At 39.8% G+C, this 20,724-nt stretch overlaps 2 non-coding genes across 2 annotated transcripts; one reads left to right on the top strand and one right to left on the bottom strand.

Annotated features, from left to right (window-relative positions):
• The first annotated feature begins 6,924 nt into the window (after window positions 1-6,924).
• LOC148574577 (small nucleolar RNA R71) lies at window positions 6,925-7,028 on the top strand. The gene has a single exon (XR_015906162.1). It is a non-coding gene; the product is annotated as a small nucleolar RNA R71 (small nucleolar RNA).
• Window positions 7,029-12,378: 5,350 nt separating this feature from the next.
• On the bottom strand, window positions 12,379-12,482 carry LOC148574576 (small nucleolar RNA R71). Its single transcript, XR_015906722.1, has one exon. It is a non-coding gene; the product is annotated as a small nucleolar RNA R71 (small nucleolar RNA).
• Window positions 12,483-20,724: the final 8,242 nt, after the last annotated feature.

Genomic DNA, 20,724 nt, shown 5'->3' with positions numbered 1-20,724 from the left:
AAAAACCCAGGCAGCCTTTTTCTTCACTACCCCCTGATGCCAGGGCATTTTGGCCAGTTTCACTGACCTTTTCTTTACTGTTTTTAGGTTAGTTTCATGCATTTCTTTAGGAAATAAGCTAGTTTTGGGTAAATATTCACTTATGCCTTGACTCAATCATACATTGTGCATTTTACATGATTTCATGAGGATTTTGCATAAGTTTAGTGACAAATATTATGTTGCATTACTCATGACTTGGACTAGAGCTTTGATGCACTTTGTTGCTTGATTTCAGGACCAAAAAGGAGCAAGAAAGGGGAGGTAACTTGCAAAGATTAATGAGAAAAGTGATTGCCAATAACACTCTCAAAAAAGCCATCAATGCCCACGTTAGAGAGTCACGTTAACCAAGTTAACGTGAACTCTAACGTGGAGAAGAGAAGTTGAGCCAACGTTAGTGACACTCAACATTGTCACTAACGTTGGCAATCACTCATAAGTGGCCACGTTAGAAGCCACGTTAACCTAGTTAATGTGGCCTCTAACGTTAAAGGGGGGGAAGAGAAGCCAACGTTAGTGACACTCAACATTGTCACTAACGTTGGCCTATGGTGCTAAGTACCACGTTAACTCCCACGTTAACTTGGTTAACGTGGGAACTAACATAGAAGATGAAGAGTTGTCGACAACGTTAGTGACACTCAACATTGTCACTAACGTTGAAGCAAACACACAACCCCCAAGAGTCACGTTAACTTCCACGTTAACTTGGTTAACGTGGAAGCTAACGATAAGAAATGAAGGATGAGCCAACGTTAGTGACACTCAACATTGTCACTAACGTTGGGATGGCTAAAAGATGGCCACGTTAGAAGCCACGTTAACCTAGTTAACGTGGACTCTAACGTGAGACCTAGGGGCACATTGGAACGTTAGTGACAATGTTGAGTGTCACTAACGTTCTCGAAGGATGGCAAAGGCCACTGATGTGCATAAACTTGATATGCTACGATTTAGGAAAATGCACGATCGGCAAAATTCCTTCCGGCAAGTGCACCGGTTATCGTCAAGTAAAAACTCACAATAGAGTGAGGTCGAATCCCACAAGGATTGGTTGAGTGAGCAATTCGGATTAGAAGTATGTTCTAGTTGAGCGGAATCAAGATTTAGATGAGAATTGCGGAATGTAAAATTGCATGAATTAAAGAGCGAGAAGCTAAATTGCTGAAATTAAAAGGGATGGGGGTGATTGCATGAATTTAATTGCAGAATGTAAAGAGAAAGTGGTAAATCAGAAATGGGGAGTTCATTGGGTGTTAGGAGATATTGAGATCTCTGAATCAAAACAACTTTTATCCCTTCCTCAACCAATGCATTCATTGAATTTTGCTTGGCAATCTTATATGATTGGATCCCAATCCCTTGGCTCACCAATTCTCTCTAAAAACAAACAAATTCCCAATCCCTTGGTTTAAATGTTCATAAGAAGAGATGGTGCTCGATCACTGATTATACCACACAGTTTCATGAACCACAATTTGGTAGGATTACATGTCACAATATCCATCCAAACCCCAATCCAATTCACTGTGAGAAAGCTTCTCTAGCATGAATCCTCCATTCCTTTCCCAAGGTTCCGAAGGATTCCAATTATGGGTAGTTTCTTTCCCAAGACAACTACCCAATGGAATTAGATCGAGAAGCTTTCTAACAAAATTCAAGAGAAAAGATTGAAGAAGAAGATAAAACTATTATTGATTCATTGAATTACAATAGAGCTCCCTAACCCAATGAAAGGGGTTTAGTGAGTCATAGCTCTGAATTCAATTACAAAACTAAAAGAAAATGATCCAAAGTTCCCCGTGTAAAAGTTTTTTACTAACTTAAATTCTATCCTATTTATACACTTTCTAAATTGAGCTTCTGTTGTGTTTCTTGGGCTTTGAGGCCTTTCCCTGATTTCCTTTTGCTTTGGGTTTATGGTCCATAATCCTGATGAGGCTGTGATCCAATTCTGTAACATTCATTGAGCAAACTTAGTGATAAACAAGTAATGACACAAGACTCAACAAATTGAAGCTCCAGACTCATCAATTCTTCAGGCCCAATCCCATAAACCATGATATTCAATTGGGTTTCATACCATAATACGTTTAAGTTAATGTTTGTGCTCAAATGCTAACTTAAACTTCAATATATTTGGCCCAGAAACCCCTTTCAAAAAGTGGCGTTTAAGTTGAAGTTTAAGTTTCAGTTTAAGGTTAAACTGAAACTTAAACGTGGAAATGGAAGAAAGCAACCCAGGAGTGTGAAATGTCGAACACGTTTAAGCTTCAGTTTAAGGTTAAACTGAAGCTTAAACGTGGAAATGAAGAAAGCAACCCTGGAGGAGCAATTGGGTCGAACACGTTTAAGCTTCAGTTTAAGGTTAAACTGAAGCTTAAACGTGGATATGAGAAAGCAACCCTGGAGGAGAGAAATAGTCGAACACGTTTAAGCTTCAGTTTAAGGTTAAACTGGAGCTTAAACGTGGAAATGCTCCTGGTGCCTTTCTTACTTCTGGCGTTTAACCTCCAGTTTAAGGTTAAACTGGAGGTTAAACGTGGAAATGCTTCCTGGTGAGAAATTGTGTCGAACACGTTTAAGCTTCAGTTTAAGGTTAAACTGGAGCTTAAACGTGGAAATGCTCCCTTGGTGAAATTCTCATTCTGGCGTTTAACTTCCAGTTTAAGGTTAAACTGGAGGTTAAACGCCAGTTCCAGCATTTCTTAGCCTTCATGATTCTGGCGTTTAAGCTCCAGTTTAGGCTTAAACTGGAACTTAAACGCCATTTCCAGCATTATATGGCTTGGTAGTTTAAGTTCCAGTTTAAGCTTAAACTGGAACTTAAACTCCACATGTGATATTCAAGCTTCCTTTATTGATTTTGTTGCTTCCTTGCCTAGCCTCTTCTTCCCTGAAATCATCCAAACAATTGCATCAAAGTCTTGCAAAATTTCATGAGAAATCTTCCATTCATAGCATTCAAGTAATATAACTAAAAACTCATGGAATTTGCATCAAAATCATACTGTTTGGATGGTTCATTGCTTTGTTATTCATTTAACCATTCTTGGTTACTTTAAGCTCAAGAAAATGCATAAAACAACTAAAACTAACAGAAAAATGCTAGTGAAACTAGCCTAAGATGCCTTGGCATCACAACACCAAACTTAATACTTGCTTGTCTCTAAGCAAGTCCTGAGTTATTTGAGAAGAAAGTATGAAACAGAAAGCAATTACATTGGCTATATTAGCAAGCATTTGAAGTTCATCAAAAGGGTTTTATGCAGAAAGTTGCAGCATCACTTTTTCATTCTTATCAGGTAAGATTATCACTTTTTCATTGCATCCATCAAACACTGCTATGGCCTCTTGTTATTCTTATGTCCTTGGCACTTTTCTCTTCTTTGTTTTTCTTTTCTTTTTCTTAGAGCTCCCTTGCTCCTTGTTTGCTTAGTGTCATGTGTTGCACAAGCCTTTGGCATTTTCTTTTTCTTATCAGTGCACTACACATATCCACTCCAGGCATTTTAGTTCACATTTCTTCTTGAGACATTGGTGCCCAGCACCTCTTTGTGTGACTAAATGTTTTGTATTTATGTTGCTCTTGATAATGGACTTTTGGTTGATAATCCCGGGTTAGTTAACCCAAGTTACCAAGTGTTGAAACACTCCTCAGAACCTATTCATCCAAGCATATCCTTAATACATAAACACCACAGGCATTTGTCTCAGAAGTTCAAACCATTGGTGCCTAGCTTATTTTCTCAATTTTTTTTGCTTTTTGGTTGCCCTTTTTCAGTGGCTTTTTCTTCTTCTTTTTCTTTCTTTTTCATGACCAAAGACATTTATTCATCAAGATCCATAGACAGTTTTCAATTTCTACACAAAAAATGATAATTCTACACTCTATTTCCAGTGATCTGACTAAACAATCAAGCATGCATACCACCACTTAATTCTACTTGATTTGTCACTAATTGAGCCAAGTTACTTTTGTTCAAACTTTTCTTTTATTTTTGGAAACAGAACAAGCATGGCAAGCATTTGTTTAAGAAGGTGAAGTTATATCCAAACATCTAGGCATTCACTTTATTCAAAGCAATAAACAGACAAACATACTAGAAACTTCACATTCCAGAAAGATTCAACAATTACAGTTTAAACCAGAACAAGCATGCTTTTGTTTGCCCTTTTTAAAGAATTGTCAAGGAACAACACCACCTTGTGAAATTCCTTGTTTTCTCTTTGTTGCCAGGAAACAATTTGATTTCTCCTTCTTCTCCTAGTTGTTGCTTCATGTTTTTTTTTTTTTTCTAAGATCCTTGTTTCATTTCCTGCAAAGAGTGATGAAGTTGCTTGCTTCTCAAGCACTTGAGTGGTTAGCTCAACTATGTATGGGTAAGTGTCTGAGTCTTAAGTTGGTGTGTGAACACCAAACTTAGTCTCCTACTTACTTCTCTGTTCTTTGAATCCTTGAGTTCTCCTTGGAATGAAGTTGCTGCTAAGGATTTTAAGCATTTCTGTGATTGCTTAGAATGGTTGTTCCTTTTATATAATTCAAAGGTTGTTGTGTTCAGTTGATCTTTATGGTGGAACACCAAACTTAGAGTCACACATTCCCCTTTGAATTATTGATCCACGAATTCATTGTTTGGTGTGAAACACCAAACCTAATTCTTTGCAATGCACAGAAACTACTTCACCCTTTTTATTAAAACAAATAAAAGAAACAGCAAAGGGGTATTACCTCAGGTTGGGTTGCCTCCCAACAAGCGCTTCTTTAACGTCACTAGCTTGACGGTTGTCCCTTGTTAGGGTGGATTGTAGTGCTTGATGTCTTCTCCTCTCACTATGAAAACGTCCCCATTTGATTCCTTCATGACTTCTAAATGTTCCATAGAAAGAACTTTCCTGATTGTGAACACTTGAGGGAGCTGGGAAGGAATGGTTTTGAGGCCAGGTGGGATTGGCAGATAATGACTTGATATCACTTTATCTCCCGGAGAGAAACCTTCAGTGGGAATTTTCTTGTTTCTCCACCCTCTTGGCAATTTCTTTACAATTCTTCCCTTTCTCTTGAGGATTTCTTCATTGACCCTTATGCCAGGAGGATCCTTCTGATCTGTTTCTATTGATTCTTGTGGCTTTAACTCTTGCAATTCTTGTTTGCCTTCCAAGGACTGTTTCAGAGTTTCAGCTGCTGGATTGCTTTCCTCCAAACACAGATGGCTACTATCATCCTTAGGCTTTTCAGGTTCTGGCTCAGGCTCAGATGCAGGTTTGAAAACATTGAAAATGAGCTGTTCATCATGTATTCTCAAAATTAGCTCTCCTTGTTCTACATCTATGAGCGCTCTAGCAGTGGCTAGAAATGGCCTTCCCAGAATGATAGGGTGTAGGTAGCTTTCCTCCATGTCCATAATGACAAAGTCTGTGGGGAAGAAATAATTTCCCACTTTCACCAGCACATTCTCAACTACCCCTTCAGCTTGCTTCTGAGTTTTGTCAGCCAGTTGTATGATTACATCAGTGGATCTCACCTCATTCAGTTGTAGCCTCTTCATAAGAGTCAGAGGCATCACATTTATGCTAGCTCCTAGATCACAGAATCCTTTGTCAATTTTTGTTTCCCCTATGATGCAGGGGATATGAAAACTTCCTGGGTCTGTTTTCTTAGAGACTATGTCCTTCTTGATGAGGGCACTGCATTCTTTGTTCATTATTACAGTTTGTCCTCCCTTCAAAACTCTTTTCTTGCTCAGCAATTCCTTTAAATACTTGATATGTGTAGGCATCTGCTGGAGAATCTCAAGGAAGGGAATATTGATATGGAGAGACTTAAATGTCTCTAAAAACCTTGAATAGGTTTTCCCTTTTTCACCTCCTCCTAACCTCTGAGGAAATGGTGCTTTTGGTTGGTATGTTTCCAGCATGCCTTTTTGCAGTTCCTTGGCTTGCTCAGTTTCACTTTCCTGCTTAGCTTCTTCCACACCTTCCTTCAAGATTTCTGGCTCCTGTTCTGAGGGTCTGATTCCTTCTTCTTCTGAGACTTCCTTCAATATGGTGATGGCCTTGCATTCTTCCCATCTCACTCCCTTTTGTTCCCCTTTAGGATTCTTTTCTGTGTCACTAGGGAACACTGCAGTTGACTTGGGGGCCTGTTGAGATAGCTCTCCTACTTGAGACTCCATCCTCTTGAGTTTTTCACCATGGTTCCTTAAGGTAGATCTCACATCATCCCTAAAGCTTTTCAACTCACTTATGTCCTGACCCATGTTTGCCAGCATTCCTTCTATCCTGTTTAATTGATCTTGAAATTGTTGGTTCAGATTAGGTTGGGTAGGTTGATTATTTTGGCCATGATATGATGGTTGGGAGTAAGTGTTTTGTGTGGCTTGGTATGATCTTTGGTTGGAGTTTTGGTATGTGGACTTGTTATGTTGGTTTTGCTGGTTTCCCCACCCAAAGTTTGGGTGGTTTTTCCAGCCTGGGTTGTAAGTGTTGGAATGTGGATCATATGGTTGCCTTTGTTGATTTCCTACATAATTGGCCTCTTCCCAATCACCTCCTTCAGTGCTTACTTCCTCTTGATCTTGTGTGTGTATTGCAGCCACTTGCTTTGTTTCTAATTTCCTGGTGAGCTCTGCTAGTTGCTTGGCGAACACCTTGTTTTGGGCTAAAATTGTATCAACATGGTTCAGCTCCATGAATCCCTTAGTGTTGTGTCTCTCTGAAGCATAGTAGTACTCATTCTCAGCCACTGTCTCAATCACTTCAATGGCTTCTTCCACAGTCTTTTTCCTGTTCAATGAACCTCCTGATGAATGGTCTACAGCCTTCCTTGATTCATAAGAAAGTCCATCATAGAAAATATGCAATTGCACCCAGTCATGGAACATGTCTGGTGGGCATTTCCTTGTCAAATCCTTGAATCTCTCCCATGCCTCGTAGAGAGTTTCACCATCTTGTTGTCTAAAAGTCTGAACCTCAGATCGAAGCCTATTGACCTTTTGTGGGGGGATAGAAACGTGTCAGAAACTTGCTTTCCACCTCATCCCAGGTTGTTAGGCTCCCCTTTGGGAATGATTCCAGCCACTTAGCTGCCTTGTCCCTAAGTGAAAATGGGAACAAGAGCAGTTTATAGGTATCTTCCTGGACTCCATTGGACTTCACAGTGTCGCAAATTCTCAGGAATTTTGTGAGATGTTGGTTTGGATCTTCATTAGCACTCCCACCAAATGAACAATGATCCTCCACAAGTGATATTAGCTGTGGTTTGAGTTCAAAATTGTTGGCCTGAATGGGTGGTTTCTGAATGCTGCTACCACAATTCCCAGAGGTTGGGTTTATGTATGAACCAAGAACCCTCCTCTCAGGAATCGCATTGTTTCCATCAGCCCTCTCATGGTTGTGAACTTCTCTATCCATGTTGAGATCTAAAGCTTCCTCAAAATTGTCCTCAGATTCTCCTTCAGATTCCTCTTCTCTCAGTACTCTCTTCTCTCTTGCTTCCCTTCTAAGTCTATGAAGGGTCCTCTCTGGTTCGGTATATGGAGGAGTTGATGTCTCTCCTCTCCTACCTGTCATACAAGAACACAGCACAGGCACCAAACAAGTGAAATACTCTTGGTTAATGGAAGAGTATGGTTAGAGCAGTTGAGGAATTAATTCAAATAGTTAGTGAGTCAGTGAGTTAGTTGCTTGAATTTAAAGGCATAAAGAAAGAAAACAAGTAACAGAGTGCAGAAGTTAAAATTCAACAAGTAACTTGAACTAAATTATCAAAACAAAAAAAAATGCTCAATCTAGTTAACTTCCAATTTGAGAATTGTCAATCGAAAACCAATCCCCGGCAACGGCGCCATAAACTTGATGTGCATAAACTTGATATGCTACGATTTAGGAAATTGCACGATCGGCAAAATTCCTTCCGGCAAGTGCACCGGTTATCGTCAAGTAAAAACTCACAATAGAGTGAGGTCGAATCCCACAAGGATTGGTTGAGTGAGCAATTCAGATTAGAAGTATATTCTAGTTGAGCAGAATCAAGATTTAGATGAGAATTGCGGAATGTAAAATTGCATGAATTAAAGAGCGAGAAGCTAAATTGCTGAAATTAAAAGGGATGGGGGTGATTGCATGAATTTAATTGCAGAATGTAAAGAGAAAGTGGTAAATCATAAATGGGGAGTTCATTGGGTGTTAGGAGATATTGAGATCTCCGAATCAAAACAACTTTTATCCCTTCCTCAACCAATGCATTCATTGAATTTTGCTTGGCAATCTTATATGATTGGATCCCAATCCCTTGGCTCACCAATTCTCTCTAAAAACAAACAAATTCCCAATCCCTTGGTTTAAATGTTCATAAGAAGAGATGATGCTCGATCACTGATTATACCACACAGTTTCATGAACGACAATTTGGTAGGATTACATGTCACAATATCCATCCAAACCCCAATCCAATTCACTGTGAGAAAGCTTCTCTAGCATGAATCCTCCATTCCTTTCCCAAGGTTCCGAAGGATTCCAATTATGGGTAGTTTCTTTCCCAAGACAACTACCCAATGGAATTAGATCGAGAAGCTTTCTAACAAAATTCAAGAGAAAAGATTGAAGAAGAAGATAAAACTATTATTGATTCATTGAATTACAATAGAGCTCCCTAACCCAATGAAAGGGGTTTAGTGAGTCATATCTCTGAATTCAATTACAAAACTAAAAGAAAATGATCCAAAGTTCCCCGTGTAAAAGTTTTTTACTAACTTAAATTCTATCCTATTTATACACTTTCTAAATTGAGCTTCTGTTGTGTTTCTTCGGCTTTGAGGCCTTTCCCTGATTTCCTTTTGCTTTGGGTTTATGGTCCATAATCCTAATGAGGCTGTGATCCAATTCTGTAACATTCATTGAGCAAACTTAGTGATAAACAAGTAATGACACAAGACTCAACAAATTGAAGCTCCAGACTCATTAATTCTTCAGGCCCAATCCCATAAACCATGATATTCAATTGGGTTTCATACCATAATACGTTTAAGTTAATGTTTGTGCTCAAATGCTAACTTAAACTTCAATATATTTGGCCCAGAAACCCCTTTCAAAAAGTGGCGTTTAAGTTGAAGTTTAAGTTTCAGTTTAAGGTTAAACTGAAACTTAAACGTGGAAATGGAAGAAAGCAACCCAGGAGTGTGAAATGTCGTACACGTTTAAGCTTCAGTTTAAGGTTAAACTGAAGCTTAAACGTGGAAATGAAGAAAGCAATCCTGGAGGAGCAATTGGGTCGAACACGTTTAAGCTTCAGTTTAAGGTTAAACTGAAGCTTAAACGTGGAAATGAGAAAGCAACCCTGGAGGAGAGAAATAGTCGAACACGTTTAAGCTTCAGTTTAAGGTTAAACTGGAGCTTAAACGTGGAAATGCTCCTGGTGCCTTTCTTACTTCTGGCGTTTAACCTCCAGTTTAAGGTTAAACTGGAGGTTAAACGTGGAAATGCTTCCTGGTGAGAAATTGTGTCGAACACGTTTAAGCTTCAGTTTAAGGTTAAACTGGAGCTTAAACGTGGAAATGCTCCCTTGGTGAAATTCTCATTCTGGCGTTTAACTTCCAGTTTAAGGTTAAACTGGAGGTTAAACGCCAGTTCCAGCATTTCTTAGCCTTCATGATTCTGGCGTTTAAGCTCCAGTTTAGGCTTAAACTGGAACTTAAACGCCATTTCCAGCATTATATGGCTTGGTAGTTTAAGTTCCAGTTTAAGCTTAAACTGGAACTTAAACTCCACATGTGATATTCAAGCTTCCTTTATTGATTTTGTTGCTTCCTTGCCTAGCCTCTTCTTCCCTGAAATCATCCAAACAATTGCATCAAAGTCTTGCAAAATTTCATAGAAATCTTCCATTCATAGCATTCAAGTAATATAACTAAAAACTCATGGAATTTGCATCAAAATCATACTGTTTGGATGGTTCATTGCTTTGTTATTCATTTAACCATTCTTGGTTACTTTAAGCTCAAGAAAATGCATAAAACAACTAAAACTAACAGAAAAATGCTAGTGAAACTAGCCTAAGATGCCTTGGCATCAGCCACGTTAGAAGCCACGTTAGCCTAGTTAACGTGAGCTTTAACGTGAAGCAAGAAGGGGGCACACTGGAACGTTAGTGACAATATTGAGTGTCGCTAACGTTCTCGAAGGTTGACAAGGCAACGTTAAAAGCCACGTTAACCTAGTTAACGTGGGTTTTAACGTGAGGCAAAAGGGGTGCATTGGAACGTTAGTGACAATGTTAAGTGTCACTAATGTTCCCGAACTTGGACTTTCACGAAATGATTAACACTCCTTACGCCCTGAGCTTAAGTCTCTGCCCACTCCGCACTTTCTCTCTGCAAGTAATACCAAGCCCAAATAAAGAAAGGAACTGCTTCAAACTCAAGATCCAAAGGCCCAAGACTTGAAGAGTGAACTAGAAGCTGAGAAGAGTAGTATATATAGGAGTAGCTTTGAATTGTAAAAAAGTTCTGGAGGCTGAGGAACTACTCTCTGTATTTACTTTCTTTGCAATTTCTAGTTTTATGATATATTCTCCATCTTTGTTTTCATCTTCAAGAGCTATGAACAACTAAACCCCTTTCATTGGGTTAGGGAGCTCTGTTGTAATTTGATGGATCAATACTAATTTTCATTGTTCTTCTTCTATCTTTCCTCTTGATTTTACTTGAAAGCTTTCGATATTCATCCAATTGAGTAGTTATCTTGGAAGAGAAGCTATTCAAACTTGGATCTCTTTTGAACCTTGGAAGAAGAATGAAGAGATCAAGCTAGAAATGCTTTCTCATGCTGGACAAAATTGGGTTTGGATGGGTATGTGACTGTAACCCTCTCAATACCTGGTTTGGGAAATGCATGTGGTATAATCAGTGACCATACTTCATCTCTTCTCATGAGCAATTGACCAAAGAATTGGCTATTGATCAAGATTTGAGAGATTGAATTACAAGGAATTGCAATTCAATCACTTAAGATTGCCAAGGAGATCAATGAGTGCATTGATTGAGGAAGAGATGAAAATGAACTTGATCCGGAGAATTGCAACATCTCCTAAGCCCAATGAACTCCCCATCTCTAATCTTACCCATTCTCTTTAATTTCTGCGATTTACTTTTATGAGCAAATCCCCATTTCCATTTACAATTCTGCAATTTATTTTCAGTCATTTACTTCCAGTCCTTTAATTCTAGCATTTACTTTTCTGTAATTTACATTCCCGCCATTTTATTTTCTGCAACTCTTAACCCAAATTCTTGATTCGCTCAACTAGAACATTCTTCTAATAAAAGTTGCTTGATCAATCAATCCCTGTGGGATTCGACCTCACTCTATTGTGAGTTTTTACTTGACGACAACTTCGGTACACTTGCCGAAGGGAGATTTGTTGAGAGACAAGTTTTCCGTGCATCAAGTTTATGGCGCCGTTGCCAGGGATTGATTGTGCATCAACAATGATTAGATTAGATGATCACTAGATTGAGCATTTTATTTTGTGTATTTCATTTTCTGTTTGAGTGATTTACTTTTTGTTTTAGTTAAACTTCTTCCCTTCTCCATCTACTCTTTTGTTTCTCTTTGTTATTTTCAAATTCTATTTGCTAACCCACTAACTGTTTGATATATTGCATCACCCACAACTAACATTAATTCTGACACAAATACTGTCTGCACCTATTTTCTCTGCTTGTACTTGTTGGTTGTATGACAGGGAGAAGAAGCGGGGCTTCAACTTCCTTTGATTCTGAACCAGAGAGAACCTTCCTTAGACTAAGGAGGGAGGCGAAAGAAAAATGAGTAGTTGGTGCTGAAGAAGAGTAGGAACAGTTTGAGGAATACTTTGAACCAAACATGGAAGAAAACATGGAAAATCATCATGAAGAAGAGATTCACAACCATGGCAGAGGAGGTGGAGCAAATCATGCTGGGAAGGATAGAAGAGTTTTGGGCTCTTATATTAATCCAAACCCAGGCAATTGTGGAAGTAGCATCCAAAAGCCAACAATCCATGCCAACAACTTTGAACTTAAACCACAGCTCATTACCCTTGTTCAGAACAACTGTTCGTTTGGAGGAGGTGTTCAAGAAGATCCCAACCAACATTTGACCACCTTCCTGAGAATATGTGACACAGTGAAATCTAATGGTGTTCATCCTGACGCCTATAGATTGCTCTTATTTCCCTTCTCACTCAGAGACAAGGCAGCTAAGTGGCTGGAATCCTTCTCAAGGGAGAGCTTGACAACTTGGGAGGATGTGGTGAACAAATTCTTAGCAAGATTCTACCCTCCTCAACGAATCAATAGGCTGAGAGCTGAGGTTCAAACCTTCAGGCAACAGGATGGTGAGACTCTGTATGAAGCATGGGAGAGGTTTAAAGACTTAACAAGGAGGTGTCCACCTGACATGTTCAACGAATGGGTCCAGCTGCACATTTTCTATGAAGGGCTCTCTTATGAGTCAAAGAAGGCAGTAGACCATTCATCTGGAGGGTCCTTGAACAAGAAGACCATTGAGGAAGCCATAGATGTTATTGAAACAGTAGCAAAAAACGACTACTTCTATGCTTCTGAAAGAGGGAACACAAGAGGAGTGATGGAGCTAAACAATGTAGATGCTCTGTTGGCCCAAAACAAGCTCATTACCCAGCAGCTGGCTGACCTCACCAAGAAGATGGAGATGAACCAAGTAGCAGCAATCTCCACTTCATCAACAACACAAGAAGGAGTAAACCAAGAAGCAGAAGGGAGTCAGGAGCAAGCCAACTACATTGGGAATTCACCAAGGAAAAACTATGATCCATACTCCAAGACATACAACCCTGGATGGAGAAATCACCCGAACTTTGGGTGGGGAAGTGAGCAAGATCAAAACTAAGACCAGAGACGTTACAACTCCAACAACAATGCAGCTCACCAACAATTCACCCAGAGGACATCTCAACACCCCCACAATAACAACTCTCCACATACTTATCAAAACCAAAACAGCACATCTGCTCCGAACCACTCATCAATTGATGACAGGCTCTCTAAGATTGAAGCCTTACTTGAAGGAATAAGCCAAGAAATTCAAGAAAATAAGGTGTTCAAAGAGGAGGTGCGAGCCAATATTAAGAACCAGGGAGAAACCATTAGGAAGATGGAATTCCAGGTGGGATATTTAGCTGAGAAGATTCCCAAACCTACTGATAGCTTCCCAAGTGACACTAAGAAAAACCCCAAGGGAGAAGCAAAGAAAGTAAGATGGGAAGATTGCAAAATGGTCACTACAAGTGATCAAGAGATTGAAGACAAGCAAGGCAAAATCTGCAAACAACCTGAAGACAACTCAACAAAGGAGGAGGATAGAGATCACAAAGAACCAGAAATCTCACAACAAGAGCTGCTGAAGCTCTATGCACCATTCCCTCAACTGCTCAATGGTGCTGTGGGAAAAAGAATATACTCAAGGTTCCTAGACTTGTTTGCATCTCTGCATGTGAACATACCATTCATCAAGGCAATTCAACAAATGCCTGCATTCATCAAGTATATGAAGGAACTTCTTCCCAGGAAAAGCTCACTCAAGGGAGGGCAGACTATAGTGATGAACAAGGAATGTAGTGCCCTTATTCAACCTGAGTTGCCTACAAAAAGAAGAGACCCAGGAAGTTTTCATATCCCTTGTGCCATAGGTGAAAATATGTTTGACAGAGCACTATGCGATTTAGGGGCCAGCATCAACTTACTACCCTTATCCCTGGTGAAGAGGCTGCAGATCAATGAGATAATGCCCACAGATGTCATTATCAGACTGGCTAACAAAACTCAAAAGCAAGCAATAAGAGTGGTGGAAAATGTGTTGCTAAAGGTTGGGAAGTACTTTCTCCCAACAAACTTTGTCATTCTGGACATGGAAGAAAGTCACACTCACCCAATCATATTGGGAAGACCATTTCTAGCTACGGCCAGAGCACTTATCGATGTAGAAAAAGGGGAGCTAATATTGAGAATCCATGATGAACGACTCAGCTTCAATGTTTTCAAACTCTCACAAGAAACAGATCAAGAGGACAAGGAACTAAGCACAAATGATAATGAGACACTGAAGGAGGAAACAAGCACTGAAGCACAGCTAGTTCATTCTGAAACCCCCTCAACTGCTAAACAAGGAAAACAGCAACTGCCACAGCTCAAAGAAAAATTGGAGGAACCCAAACCTCTAGAGGCAGGTGAAGACAGCATCACAACTCCTTGGAGAAAAGAGGTCACCAAGGGAAAGGCAACCTTAAAAGAAACAAAGAAGAAGGTACCAAGGAAATAGAGGAACAAGAAGATCCCTACGAAAGATTTCTCTCCAGGGGATAGAGTTGTCTCATCTTACTTCCCAGATATTCCTCCTAATCTCCCTACTGTACCATCTCAGTTACCTAAGGTCTTCACTATCAACAGAGTTCTTTCCTTGGAACATATGGAGATCATTGATCCAACCAATGGATACAAATCCACAGCAAGAGGGGAAGACTTTAAGCACTACCAACCACCATGATGAAAGAAAAACGTCAAGCTAGTGACGCTAAAGAAGCGCTTCATGGGAGGCAACCCATGTTTTATATGCTTTCAAATAATAGTGAATAAGTCAATCTTTATGAGCTTCAATCCAAACTTAACAAACAATTGGTAAAAATCTTCTTATGCAGAATATAGTGAGGAACAAGTTTGGTGTTCAAAGCAAACCAAGTTGCATGCTAGTCTTGGGAGCTTTGAACACAAAATTTTCATCACAGTGCTTCAGACTAAGTTTGGTGTCACCCCATGGTGCCACCAAAATGCATATAAGGAACCACCAATAGTTAGTTAGTTAGTTGAAATTCATAAACAAACAATCAAATCCTTTCTTTCATTTTATTCTAGCCGTAGAGTTTTAATTTTTTTTATATATTAATTCCCTTATTTCAAATCTTTATAGGAAAGGAAAAGAAGCATAAAAAGGATTGATTGGACAATTAAATGGGGGAGATTTCGCCACTTAATGAAGAGCACTACACACATGTCTCAAGAAGGAACGCATGGGGAAATGCTGCCATGCAACATTGGAGAAAGAAGACCCTTGAAGAACGAACCAATCACTCCCATTAAAGTGATGATCCTTGTCTTCCCTTCATACACAACCCCATCCGTTCATCTAGTAAACATTCATGCAATCCACACCCTTCATCCACTCATGATTTTCTTATATAAGTGAACCGTAGTGAATGCTCACTCCTCACATTCAAATCCCCACTCTCCACACTTCTATTGGCACACTAAACCCTTCATCACAAATTGCTTTAACCAACCCTCTCTTCATCTATCCGAAACCTCAAACCCCCTCAAACAACAATTCAAGCCATGGCATCATCAAGCTCAAAGAGGCAAAAGAGGAAAGGGCCTATGGAGAGTGCTCCTTTTGATGACAAGAGATTCAAGACTGCCTTTCAGGAGCATGAATTTGAGCGGATAAGTGCCAGAAGGATATTGCCAGAATTAATCTTCCAAATCAATGCCAATGAATCACCACAGATTTGGAGAAAAATCGAACAGAGGGGGTGGCAATTGCTCACCAGTCCAGAGGGGAAAATCAATGGAAACCTCATCAAAGAATTCTATGCAAATGCAGTTAGAGAGGATAAGGCCAAAGCCCCAACCTTCAAAAGCTATGTGAGAGGAAGGGAGGTGGACTTCAGCCCAAGTGCCATAACAAGAGCTCTTCAATTAAAATCACCTCATTTTGATGAGGAGAGTTATCAGGCAAGGATAAGTAGAAGCCCCGATAAGGATGAGCTCTCAGAGATAGCATCAGATATCTATGTCATAGCCGCTGACTGGGAGAGGTACTCAGATGGGAGACCGAAATTCATAAAAAGGGGGGACCTTCACCCTGAAGCCAAAGGGTGGTTTGAGCTTGTAAGGAGGTCCATCCTACCAGCTGCTAACAATTCGGAGGTTAACATCAATCGAGCCACTATGGTGCAATGCTTAGTACAAGGTGGGGAAATCAAGGTGCATGAGCTCATTGCCGAAGGGATTAAAGAGTCAGCTAAGAAAGCTGACTCAGGAGCCAGACTTTGGTACCCCAGCACCATTCTTTGCTTGTGCAACAAGGCCAAGGTAGTATTTGAGGACAGCAGCCCAGACTGGGTAAACCCAGGGAGGCTAGTCACACTCGAGCGAATGGTCTATACCACACCGGCTCAGCAACTAAGAAGGCCACATATAGGAAGGCAAAGGGCCCAGGAAGAAGCTCATCAAGAGGAATACCATCAGGAAGAACATCAACAAGAAGAGTATCATGACCCAGCCAACTTGAATATGACTCACCTTCTAAGAGCCATTGAAGATTTAGGACAGAGACATATGGAAGGACAAGAGCAAATACTGAACCGGCTGAACCAACAGGAAGCACGGCAAAAACAACAAATGGAGCAGCAGCAGGAACACTACTCTCAGCTCACTCAAGCCATCAACCAAGTGAATGAGAGGCAAGAGCTTCAAGAGAAGCACTTGCAAGAGCTCAACCAGCGGCAGATAGCCCAAATGAAAACTTTCAATGAGTTCAGTGTACTCAATGAAGGAAGGCAACTACATAGGGAGGAGTTCTATGTAAACACTCAAGCTGAGTTGAACTACATGACCAGTAATATGCATCATCTACACTATGCCATCCCTGCATATGATGAAGTTCAAAAAGAATTTGTAGAACAAGAAGAGAGAAAAGTGAAACAGCAAAAGGAGACACTCAAGAAGAAGATGGAAGATAGTGGTTTCTGGAGGAAGCTGCTTGGAAAAGGCAAGGGAAGTGGAAGTACAAGTACTCAAGAGAGACACAATGAGGATAAACAAGGATGGGAGCATCGACATCCACATGAATGAAAGGTGGTGGAGTTTTTTTTAGTCCATCTTTTCTATGCTTTAAATAGGGAAGATCTTGTATGAAATAGAATATGTTTCCATGATATGTTTAAATTTTTCTTTAAATTCTGTCTTTTAAGTCTTTCCTTCTGAAGAGGTCCATGATTTCTGGTTTAAATCTCACTGCACCATCACTTAACCTACTTGTAAGCTTGTCCCTTTAAATCAAATAAAAAGAGAATGATTATAGTTGTAAAAGACCAGGGTAGAGTTCATATTGTGGAAGTGCATTCATGAATCTTTGGGGTAGTCATAAGTTAGCTAAGTTGGTTCAACCACAAGGCTAGGAAGACAACTATCTATCCTGAATACTTTACTTTGAATACACCCATGAGACTAAGTTAATAACAAGATCCTAAGAAGAGAAAAGGGAAAGAACAATGGAAGTGAAAAACAAAAGAAAAAGAGTAAGAAATAAGGCTAGGCATCAATGGTTTTAAGCTTGAGGCAAGTGTCTGTGGTGCTCATGTGTGAGGGATATACTTGGATGAATAAGCTCTTAGGGGTGCCTTATCACTTGGTAACTTGGGTTAACTAACTCGGGATTATCAGCTGAAAGTCCACTATCAAGAGTAACCTTCACTACAGAACACTTAGTAACCCAAAGAGGTGCTGGACACCAAGGTCTCAAGAAAAGAAAATAAATAAACTAAATGCCTGTAGTGTGTATGTATAGGGGATAGGCTTGAGGGAGTAAGTCCTTAGGGGTGTCTCAACACCTAGCACCTTGAACCAACTGGTTCGGGAGTGTTGGCTGAAAGCTTATCTTAAAGAGTTGCCCCCTTACAGAGCACTTAGCCTAAATAACACAAACAACCCTTGTAATAACAATAAAAGGATCAACGAATAAAAGTCTCATGGGATATGAACAAAGTAGGTGTTTTAGGACAGGATAAAGGTCTGAAAGCCAGTAATGGAATGAACCTAAGTTGCTATGCATGAAACCACCATAAAATCAGTAATATGACTTCCACAAGGATGACTCATTCCTCTGGATATTCCATTCATCATTCTCTTGTTCCAGTACTTGCTTAGGGACAAGCAAGCTTTAAGTTTGGTGTTGTGATGCCAGGACATTTTGGCCAGTTTTACTGACCTTTTCTTTACTGTTTTTAGGTTAGTTTCATGCATTTCTTTAGGAAATAAGCTAGTTTTGGGTAAATATTCACTTATGCCTTGACTCAAGCATACATTGTGCATTTTACATGATTTCATGAGGATTTTGCATAAGTTTAGTGACAAATATTATGTTGCATTACTCATGACTTGGACTAGAGCTTTGATGCACTTTGTTGCTTGATTTCAGGACCAAAAAGGAGCAAGAAAGGGGAGGTAACTTGCAAAGATTAATGAGAAAAGTGATTGCCAATAACACTCTCAAAAAAACCATCAATGCCCACGTTAGAGAGTCACGTTAACCAAGTTAACGTGAACTCTAACGTGCAGAATAGAAGTTGAGCCAACGTTAGTGACACTCAACATTGTCACTAACGTTGGCAATCACTCATAAGTGGCCACGTTAGAAGCCACGTTAACCTAGTTAACATGGCCTCTAACGTTAAAGGGGGGAAGAGAAGCCAACGTTAGTGACACTCAACATTGTCACTAACGTTGGCCTATGGTGCTAAGTACCACGTTAACTCCCACGTTAACTTGGTTAATGTGGGAACTAACATAGAAGATGAAGAGTTGTCGACAACGTTAGTGACACTCAACATTGTCACTAACATTGAAGCAACCACACAACCCCCAAGAGTCACGTTAACTTCCACGTTAACTTGGTTAACGTGGAAGCTAACGATAAGAAATGAAGGATGAGCCAACGTTAGTGACACTCAACATTGTCACTAACGTTGGGATGGCTAAAAGATGGCCACGTTAGAAGCCACGTTAACCTAGTTAACGTGGACTCTAACGTGAGACCTAGGGGCACATTGGAACGTTAGTGACAATGTTGAGTGTCACTAACGTTCTCGAAGGATGGCAAAGGCCACGTTAGAAGCCATGTTAACCTAGTTAACGTGAGCTTTAACGTGAAGCAAGAAGGGGGCACAATGGAACGTTAGTGACAATGTTGAGTGTCACTAACGTTCTCGAAGGTTGACAAGGCAACGTTAAAAGCCATGTTAACCTAGTTAACATGGGTTTTAACGTGAGGCAAAAGGGGTGCATTGGAACGTTAGTGACAATGTTAAGTGTCACTAATGTTCCCGAACTTGAACTTTCACTAAATGATTAACACTCCTTACACCCTGAGCTTAAGTCTCTGCCCACTCCGCACTTTCTCTCTGCAAGTAAAACCAAGCCCAAATAAAGAAAGGAACTGCTTCAAACTCAAGATCCAAAGGCCCAAGACTTGAAGAGTGAACTAGAAGCTGAGAAGAGTAGTATATATAGGAGTAGCTTTGAATTGTAAAAAAGTTCTGGAGGCTGAGGAACTACTCTCTGTATTTACTTTCTTTGCAATTTCTAGTTTTATGATGTATTCTCCATCTTTGTTTTCATCTTCAAGAGCTATGAACAACTAAACCCCTTTCATTGGGTTAGGGAGCTCTGTTGTAATTTGATGGATCAATACTAATTTTCATTGTTCTTCTTCTATCTTTCCTCTTGATTTTACTTGAAAGCTTTCGATCTTCATCCAATTGAGTAGTTATCTTGGAAGAGAAGCTATTCAAACTTGGATCTCTTTTGAACCTTGGAAGAGGAATGAAGAGATCAAGCTAGAAATGCTTTCTCATGCTGGACCAAATTGGGTTTGGATGGGTATGTGACTGTAACCCTCTCAATACCTGGTTTGGGAAATACATGTGGTATAATCAGTGATCATACTTCATCTCTTCTCATGAGCAATTGACCAATGAATTGGCTATTGATCAAGATTTGAGAGATTGAATTGCAAGAAATTGCAATTCAATCACTTAAGATTGCCAAGGAGGTCAATGAGTGCATTGATTGAGGAAGAGATGAAAATGAACTTGATCCAGAGAATTGCAACATCTCCTAAGCCCAATGAACTCCCCATCTCTAATCTTACCCATTCTCTTTAATTTCTGCGATTTACTTTTATGAGCAAATCCCCATTTCCATTTACAATTCTGCAATTTATTTTCAGTCATTTACTTCCAGTCCTTTAATTCTAGCATTTACTTTTCTGTTATTTACATTCCCGCCATTTTATTTTCTGTAACTCTCAACCCAAATTCTGGATTCGCTCAACTAGAACATTCTTCTAATTAAAGTTGCTTGATCAATCAATCCCTGTGGGATTCGACCTCACTCTATTGTGAGTTTTTACTTGACGATAACTTCGGTACACTTGCCGAAGGGAGATTTGTTGAGAGACAAGTTTTTCGTGCATCACCCCCAGGTTTTGTCAAGACAAACAAATGAAAGAAAAGGGATTGTGAGGCAGGGACGTCAAGTTCACGACACAACAATTGAAAGATCTTTATAAAGCCCTAAGAATTGGGGTGAAGTTGGGATGGAGCTACATTGCAAGACCACAACAGATTGGTCTCAAAAGGAGTAAATGGAATGGTGATGCTCATCTGGCCAAAGAAGAAATCGTATGCATAGAAAAAAGGACGGTCTCCAGCAACTCGAATAGAGAAACAAACTCTCTCTTCAGAAGTAGGGGGTACAAGATCATAATTCTTTTCCTCACTATCACTATTACAAACCCTATGATATTGCCTAAGCTGCTGACAAAATTCAG

Source organism: Arachis ipaensis, chromosome B2, assembly GCF_059453495.1.
Source record: "Arachis ipaensis isolate K30076 ecotype BB chromosome B2, ASM5945349v1, whole genome shotgun sequence".
In the NCBI taxonomy this organism is placed as follows: Eukaryota; Viridiplantae; Streptophyta; class Magnoliopsida; order Fabales; family Fabaceae; genus Arachis; species Arachis ipaensis.
The sequence above is the reverse complement of the archived record's forward strand: the minus strand, read 5'-3'. Positions and strand labels throughout refer to the sequence as shown.